At 35.5% G+C, this 7,500-nt stretch overlaps 1 long non-coding RNA gene across 1 annotated transcript in view; it reads left to right on the forward strand.

Moving 5' to 3' along the window:
* Positions 1-7,500, forward strand: part of LOC136855794 (uncharacterized) — a 534,717-nt gene that overhangs the window by 159,389 nt on the left and 367,828 nt on the right. The window contains exon 3 of the long non-coding RNA XR_010858128.1: positions 3,800-3,883. This is a non-coding gene — a long non-coding RNA (uncharacterized lncRNA). The remainder of the gene's footprint in view (positions 1-3,799; positions 3,884-7,500) is intronic.

The raw sequence follows: 7,500 nt of genomic DNA on the forward strand, positions 1-7,500 counted from the left end.
AGTTGGAACATCAGAAGTCCAAGGGAAGATGCAATGCATTGGTACCCTAATGCTATTTTCCTTGTATTTTAGTAAATTACTTACATTTTATCTTCATTAATTTGTTACTTTGTTATTTAATAATAAGTAATCTCTTCTATATGTATTTCCCATTACCTTCTGTTACTTCTTTCTAATGAACACCATATCCTTTGGAAGCTTGAATTTCAAGTCAACGGTTCCTGTGGTGGGCTTGTACCATATGAATAGGGTTCATATTCTGAATAATAATAATAATAATAATAATAATAATAATAATAATAATAATAATAATTGGAAAGCTTCTTCCTTTTATCAGGTGACCTCGTAATTCTCATCAAGCCATATATTCAAACAGTAACTCTGAAGTAGTTTTGAGTGACTGTTTCTTTTCTTCGCCTGCTAAGCTTTGGAACCCTCTCATTTAATCATTGTTCCCCGAGAAGTTACTCTGTTTTTAGGGTAATTTTATTGGTTCTATCGGTTATGGTCTAGTCGAGGGCATTTGGCCGGAGTAAATACTGCATAAATACTGCACGATTTTAATAATGAAAATTGATGAAGCAGTAAATAACAAGTAGATGAATAAATAGATCATTACATGTGTAAACGATTATACATACATACATACATACATACATACATACATACATACATACATACATACATACATACATACACACATATATATATATATATATATATATATATATATATATATATATATATATATATATATTACAATTTTGAATTAAAAATTTTACTTCTTTTTCATTTAAAAGTTAATATGCAAATGATAAGTTCTTAATTTTATGTAGAATTTAAAAGAAAAATTTAAGATTCCTGTGGTCTAAAAGTTCAAAATATAAAAAGGTGATCACAGAAATAATCAAATTGAAAAGAAAGTTTCTCATTATAAACATTATCAGGTTCAAAGAAGGACACAGGAATCTAAAAATGAAAATTAATGTTTATAAAGAAAAATTTTTATTTTTCAATTATATATATATAAATATATATATATATATATATATATATATATATATATATATATATATATATATATATATATATATATATATAGTATAATGCAGACGCTAAAGAAAAAAAAAAAACACACACACACACACACACAAAGAGAGAGAGAGAGAGAGATCGCTAATGGTGAACGAGCAATCAATAATATCGACCGTCCGTTGCTTTTTCCTTTTAAATTCAACCCCTCACACACTCCCCCACCTTTTCTACCTCACACCAGCCGCCTCTGAGTACATCCCCCCAAATTCCTCCTCCTCCTCAGTCCCCTCCAACCCCCACCCCGTCCCATCCAACATAGCTCTCTCACTTCCCATACATCCATACTCCTCCTTTCTCCTACCTAAGAATCCCCATTAGCAATCCACATTTCCCTATTCACCCCCACCCCAAATCCCACACCTCACTTACTACGACCCCCTCCTCCTTCCTTTTAGATTTTCCTTCTCATTTTCAATGGGGGAGGGGACAGGGAGAGAAAAGAAGGGGGTTTAAAAGGGAGGAATAAGGGAAGAGGGAGACGAAAAGGGAACTCATGAACGCCCCTCTCACCCTAGGGTGCGTCGCTTTCATGTATGAGTTCCTTTTTTTTTTTTTTTTTTTTCTCTACGGACCCTTTACTTGCTATCTTTATTGAACATTCTACAGTGGCCCCCTCCCCTTCCCCTTACTCTCCTACCCGTCCTATCTCCCCCCCCTCTTCCTTCATCCCAGTTCTTCTTTTTCAAAGCCTACGGGAGCTTACCTCTCCCTGGGTAGAACTAAACATGAGCTTATAGCTCTCTCTCTCTCTCTCTCTCTCTCTCTCTCTCTCTCTCTGTGTTTTGGGGTTTGACTGTGCTGAATGGTAACCAGTAAACTTTCTTGTATCAAAATGTAGAGGTTTATCACGTGATTCACTCCGTATTTTGATTTACTGATAACCAGTGGATGTTTGTCATTCAGTTACACTTATCAGTTTTATAATTTTTTTAGAAATAGAGATGTATTTTTAGCCTTTTATACTTTTTGGGCGGGGTTTTTATCCTTTCTTACATATTCAGAAGAAAGTAATAATAATAATAATAATAATAATAATAATAATAATAATAATAATAATAATATTAGAGAGGATTAAGAGTAATGATAATATGGGAATTAACTATGTGACTGCCCACTATGTGGAATTATCTTATCAATGATAACGATAGTAATATTTGTAATTTTAAAGATAATAATAATAATAAAACATCAAATTTTACCGAGCAAAGTTTATATTCCTACGATCACAGAGATAAATAGTATTATTATTCCACATTAACAATGTATGTTAATCTCATTTAACACTTCATTTTTTTAATGTACCTGAAGATGCCATGAGTGTGGAGATTGGACATTTTTAATACCAAATCAGTTTTGCCGTCTTTGCCTTGGTTGATATGACAGCAGAGACTATTAGGGTAAAATTTAGAAAAAAAAAATTAATACAGAATCTATCTTTCAGGTACAGTAACAAAATGTAGCGAGCTTTAAAACTTAACCCAGCCTAACCTAGCATGATTCTTCGTCAGTTTTTTAATATAGAATCTATCTTTCGGTTACAGTAGACACAAAGTATAGCGAGCTTTAAAACGTAACCCAACCTAACCTAACATGATTCTTAGTCAGTTTGTCAATATAGAATCTATCTTTCAGTTACAGTAGACACAAAATGTAGCGAGCTTTAAAACTAACCCAACCTAACCTAGCGTGATTCTTAGTCAGTTTTTTAATATAGAATCTATCTTTCAGTTACGGTAGACATAAAGTGTAGCGAGCTTTAAAACTTAACCCAACCTAACCTAGCGTGATGCTTAGTCCAGCGTTGATTGATGGTGTTGTATTGAAGCGATGAACTACAATGGCTTTGGGAGAGAACAGTAACACTAGACCTGATTGATTCAGGTAATTCAGGACATTTTTTTTTTTACATATTACATATTATGTGATACTCTTATTCTTTTCTCGTTGCAATGTACAAGTAACATTAAACTAACCGATGAAATACCGAAGTCAGTAGTTTAATACAAAGCTGCTGTCTTTCTCTGAAAAGTTACCTTAACTCTCTCTCTCTCTCTCTCTCTCTCTCTCTCTCTCTCTCTCTCTCTCTCTCTCTCTCTCTCTCTCTCTCATATTTTTACTCAGCTCCTTTTCCAGCAACTTCCATTAAACGACTGAGAGAGGTAAAAATAAAAAAGAAAAAAAATGAGGTAAAACTCGAGAGTGCCCATCCGTTTTTATTCGGTTCTTTTTGTCACTTAGTTGAGGGGACGAGTATAAAACTATTGACTGTCCTGTCTGTTTTAATAATTGCTTGAGTTGAGTCCGCTGTCTCTCTCTCTCTCTCTCTCTCTCTCTCTCTCTCTCTCTCTCTCTCTCATCACATACAGGGAATGTAAACATACACAAGTCGCGTTTTATAGCCCTGGAAAGTAGGCAAGTATTTGTTTATTTTTTTTATTTTTTTTTATATATTTCCATAATATATATATATATATATATATATATATATATATATATATATATATGCATATATTATGTATACATATATATATATATATATATATTATATATATATATATATATATATATATATATATATATATATATATATATATATATATATATATATATATATATATATATATATTTGTATGTATTCATTGTATATAGATTTGTGTTTATATAGATACATGTAACTGTGTTTTATAGAATTCTTTTTCGATAGGTGGTTTGGCTCCGCTAAGTTATACAAGATCCTGTGTCTGGTAAATCACTGATTTCTTCCCGGAATCTGAACAGTCCTTGTAAGGTAAGCTTGCTATTTGATGTACTCACTCTTTACATAGATATATCTGAGAAATAACTTTCAACCTCTGCGGCAGGATTCGAACTCTGGCTCATAGGTTCCAACTAGAACGCACTAATATGCCGCGTTATGAAGACGCGTATATTTTTGTGTAGTTCATCTCATACATAAATACATCTGTCGAATTCAGATACATTTTGTTAGAGGTGACTAGACCCTGAATACTGCAGCGTTCTACTCTTTTGTTTGTTTTTTTTTTATTTTGGTTTTTAGGCTGAACAATATTTTTGTAAGCCAGACTTTTTGGTGCACATGTCGCAACAAACCCATATCTGAGGTGAGTTTAACAGAACGTTGCAAAGACGTAGGCCTAGTACAACTCATTCATTCATGTCACTCATGTAGCTGTCAAATCCAGATAGACTGAACTAGGACGCACCATCGACAGCTGTACGTTTGAGTGAGCTGAATGAAGCTCGCATGCCTGTAATCGTAGTTGGTCTGTCGGTGCATCTTGACTAGAACTTTCCTGCTTGGGCCCAGAGCTTTCCACGAAGGCGAGATCTTCTTCATTTATTCCCCACCAGGATGTAGTGGGCTTGTTGTGATGAGCGTATCCGAAGTAAGGGCGAGAAAGTAGAGAGGTGAACGAGTTCATTGCGGATGGAGGATGCGAAAGAGGCAATGGAGGAAAGGGTCTCAGCATCTAGAAACCCTGGAAGGTGGAGTTGGCCGGCGGAGCATCTTTTCAGAGGGCTTCGGAGCCCTTTTGATGAGCCATCCATGCAAAGAAAAAATTAAGTATACCTTAGTTTAACCAGACCACTGAGCTGATTAACAGCTCTCCTAGGGCTGGCCCGAAGGATTTGACTTATTTTACGTGGCTAAGAACCAATTGGTTACCTGGCAACGGGACCTACAGCTTATTGTGGAATCCGAACCATTGTAGCGAGAAATGAATTTCTGTCACCAGAAATAATTTCCTCTAATTCTTCATTAGCCGGCCGGAGAATCGAACGCGGGTCTAGCGGAGTGCTAGCAGAGTACGATATCGAGGAACTGCAGATGCGAGAATGGGCCAGTGTGGTGAAAGTTTTCTGCGAGGGGATTCAGCATTTTGAGTGTAAAAGTATCAGGGATCACTGCCATTTCTTTTATCAGGAACTACCCCATGTTACCGGAAACAAACAAACACACACACACCATATATATATATATATATATATATATATATATATATATATATATATATATATATATATATATATATATATATATATATATGTGTGTGTGTGTGTGTGTGTGTGTGTGCATGTATGTATGTATTTTTGTCTGTATGTATGTATATATACATACATACAGTTGTGATACAAGATTTCATGGATACGTTCTTATAAACATGTTTCTGTTACATTACGCAATTAGATTTTAACCTTATTTTAAACTGAAACTTTTTAAAAGAGAGACAGACAAATGGACACCAGAAATTTACAAGATAAAGTATGTTAAACAGACACTGATACACTGTTAGGTTCTCGTGAATAGTCGAAACGCCCGAGCATACAAACACCCTCCCCCCCTCCTCCCTCCCCCCTACCCCTACCCCACCTTTAAGTGCTCTGGGACTGTTTCCTGCTCGCTCCGGAAGACAGTTAATGAACGCGTGAGCGTCTACTGTAGTCACTCGTGCATTAGGAACTTTGTTCCAAAAAAGTAAATAAATAAAATAAAGGAAATGATGTTCAGTCTTGAATGGAAAGTTAATTGATTGATAATTGAATGTCATTTTCACCGAACCACATTCATCATGGACGGGTTAACATCACAATTGGGACTTGTGTGCTGTCGTGAAAGAGATTGTGGTCTATGGCTTGTCATTGAAGAGGCTGTGGTTCTGGCCCTGTCAGCTTATCCCTTTTAACTAAAATATACTTAAGGAGATGAACTGTTTGTAGAACCACTCCTCAGAATGATACATCTTTTGAGTAGGAACCACACAAATCGGTATGCGGCATGCTATAAAATACCCTTCCACGTAAATCTTCATAAAATATGGCATCCTTCCCTTTGGAAAACCCTTTACAGCTTTTAGCCAGACAAACTAGGATAGATTCAGACCAAAATCACTCTTAGAATGGATGTGGAGCTATTGATGCGTTTTCCTAATTTACTAAAGTTTTAATTTTTTGGTGAAAGATATTGTGGTTGGTGTTACGTTACTGATCAGATGTCCATACTCAACTGGAACTTCAAAAATTCAAGCGAACATGCAGTGCATTACTCACCTAATACTATTCTTGAATTTGAATACCTTTTTTTATATATATATCTATTATTTTGTTTTGTTTTCTTTTTTGATCAGTGGGATCTCTTCTTACTGTATTTCACTTTACTTCCTCTTACTCTTCCTAATGAACTCCTTTATATTCTTTGGAAGCTTGGATTTCAAGTCAGTGGCCCCTGTGGTGGGCTTGTTCCATATGAATAGGGTTCATCTACTAAATAATAATAATAATAATAATATTCTTTGGAAGCTTGAATTTCAAGTCAGTAGCCCTTTCGGTGGGCTTGTTCCATATGAATAGGTTTCATCTTCGGAATAATAATAATAATAATAATAATAATAATAATAATAATAATAATAATAATAATAATAATAATAATAATAATAATAATATCGTGCAAAGCTATTAGGCTTTTAGTTTCGTCACATTCAGTCCGAGATTTATGGGGAGAAAATTTGGACCTATTCTTCACATAAGCAGTAATTTACAGTAACTGTTCAGGGAGTCTGATGCTAAACAAGACAATAACAAGTATAAAATGCGCCGAAGTTTCTTCGGCGCAATCGAGTTTTCTGTACAACCGCTACAGTGTATAATGAAAGACACCGAAAATAGATCTATCTTTCGGTGGTCTCAGTATAATGTTGTAGGAGCCGCGGCCCATGAAACTTTAATCACGACCCGTTGGTGGTTTGTCCTATATCGTCGCCAGAAGCACGATTATGGCTAACTTTAACATTAAATAAAATGAAAACTACTGAGGCTAGAGGGCTGCAATTTGGTATGTTTGATGATTGGAGGGTGGATGATCAACATACCAATTTGCAGCCCTCTAGCCTCAGTGGTTTTTAAGATCTGAGGGCGGACAGAATAAAGTGCGGACAGAAAAAGTGCGGGCAATAAAGTGCGGACAGAGTAAAGTGCGGACGGACAGACAAAGCCGGCACAATAGTTTTCTTTTACAGAAAACTAAAAGTAGCGCTCCAACTGATTGATTGCAAGATATCTAACACCAAACTCTCATTGTGTCTAACACTGAGCAAAGATTGACCTTTTAGTTTTCTGTAAAAGAAAACTACTGTGTCGGCTTTGTCTGTCCGTCAGCACTGTATTCTATCCTCCCTTTTTTCTGTCCACCCTCAGATCCTGAAAACCACAGAGGCTAGAGGGCTGCAAATTGATACGTTGATCATCCACCCTCTAATCATCAAACATACCAAATTGCAGCCCTCTAGCCTCAGTAGTTTTTATTTTATTTAAGGTTAAATTTAGACATAATCGTCCTTCTGGCAACGATATAGGATAAACCACCACCGGGCCTTGGTTAAAGTTTCA

Source organism: Macrobrachium rosenbergii, chromosome 33 (genome assembly GCF_040412425.1).
Source record: "Macrobrachium rosenbergii isolate ZJJX-2024 chromosome 33, ASM4041242v1, whole genome shotgun sequence".
Lineage (NCBI taxonomy): Eukaryota > Metazoa > Arthropoda > Malacostraca > Decapoda > Palaemonidae > Macrobrachium > Macrobrachium rosenbergii.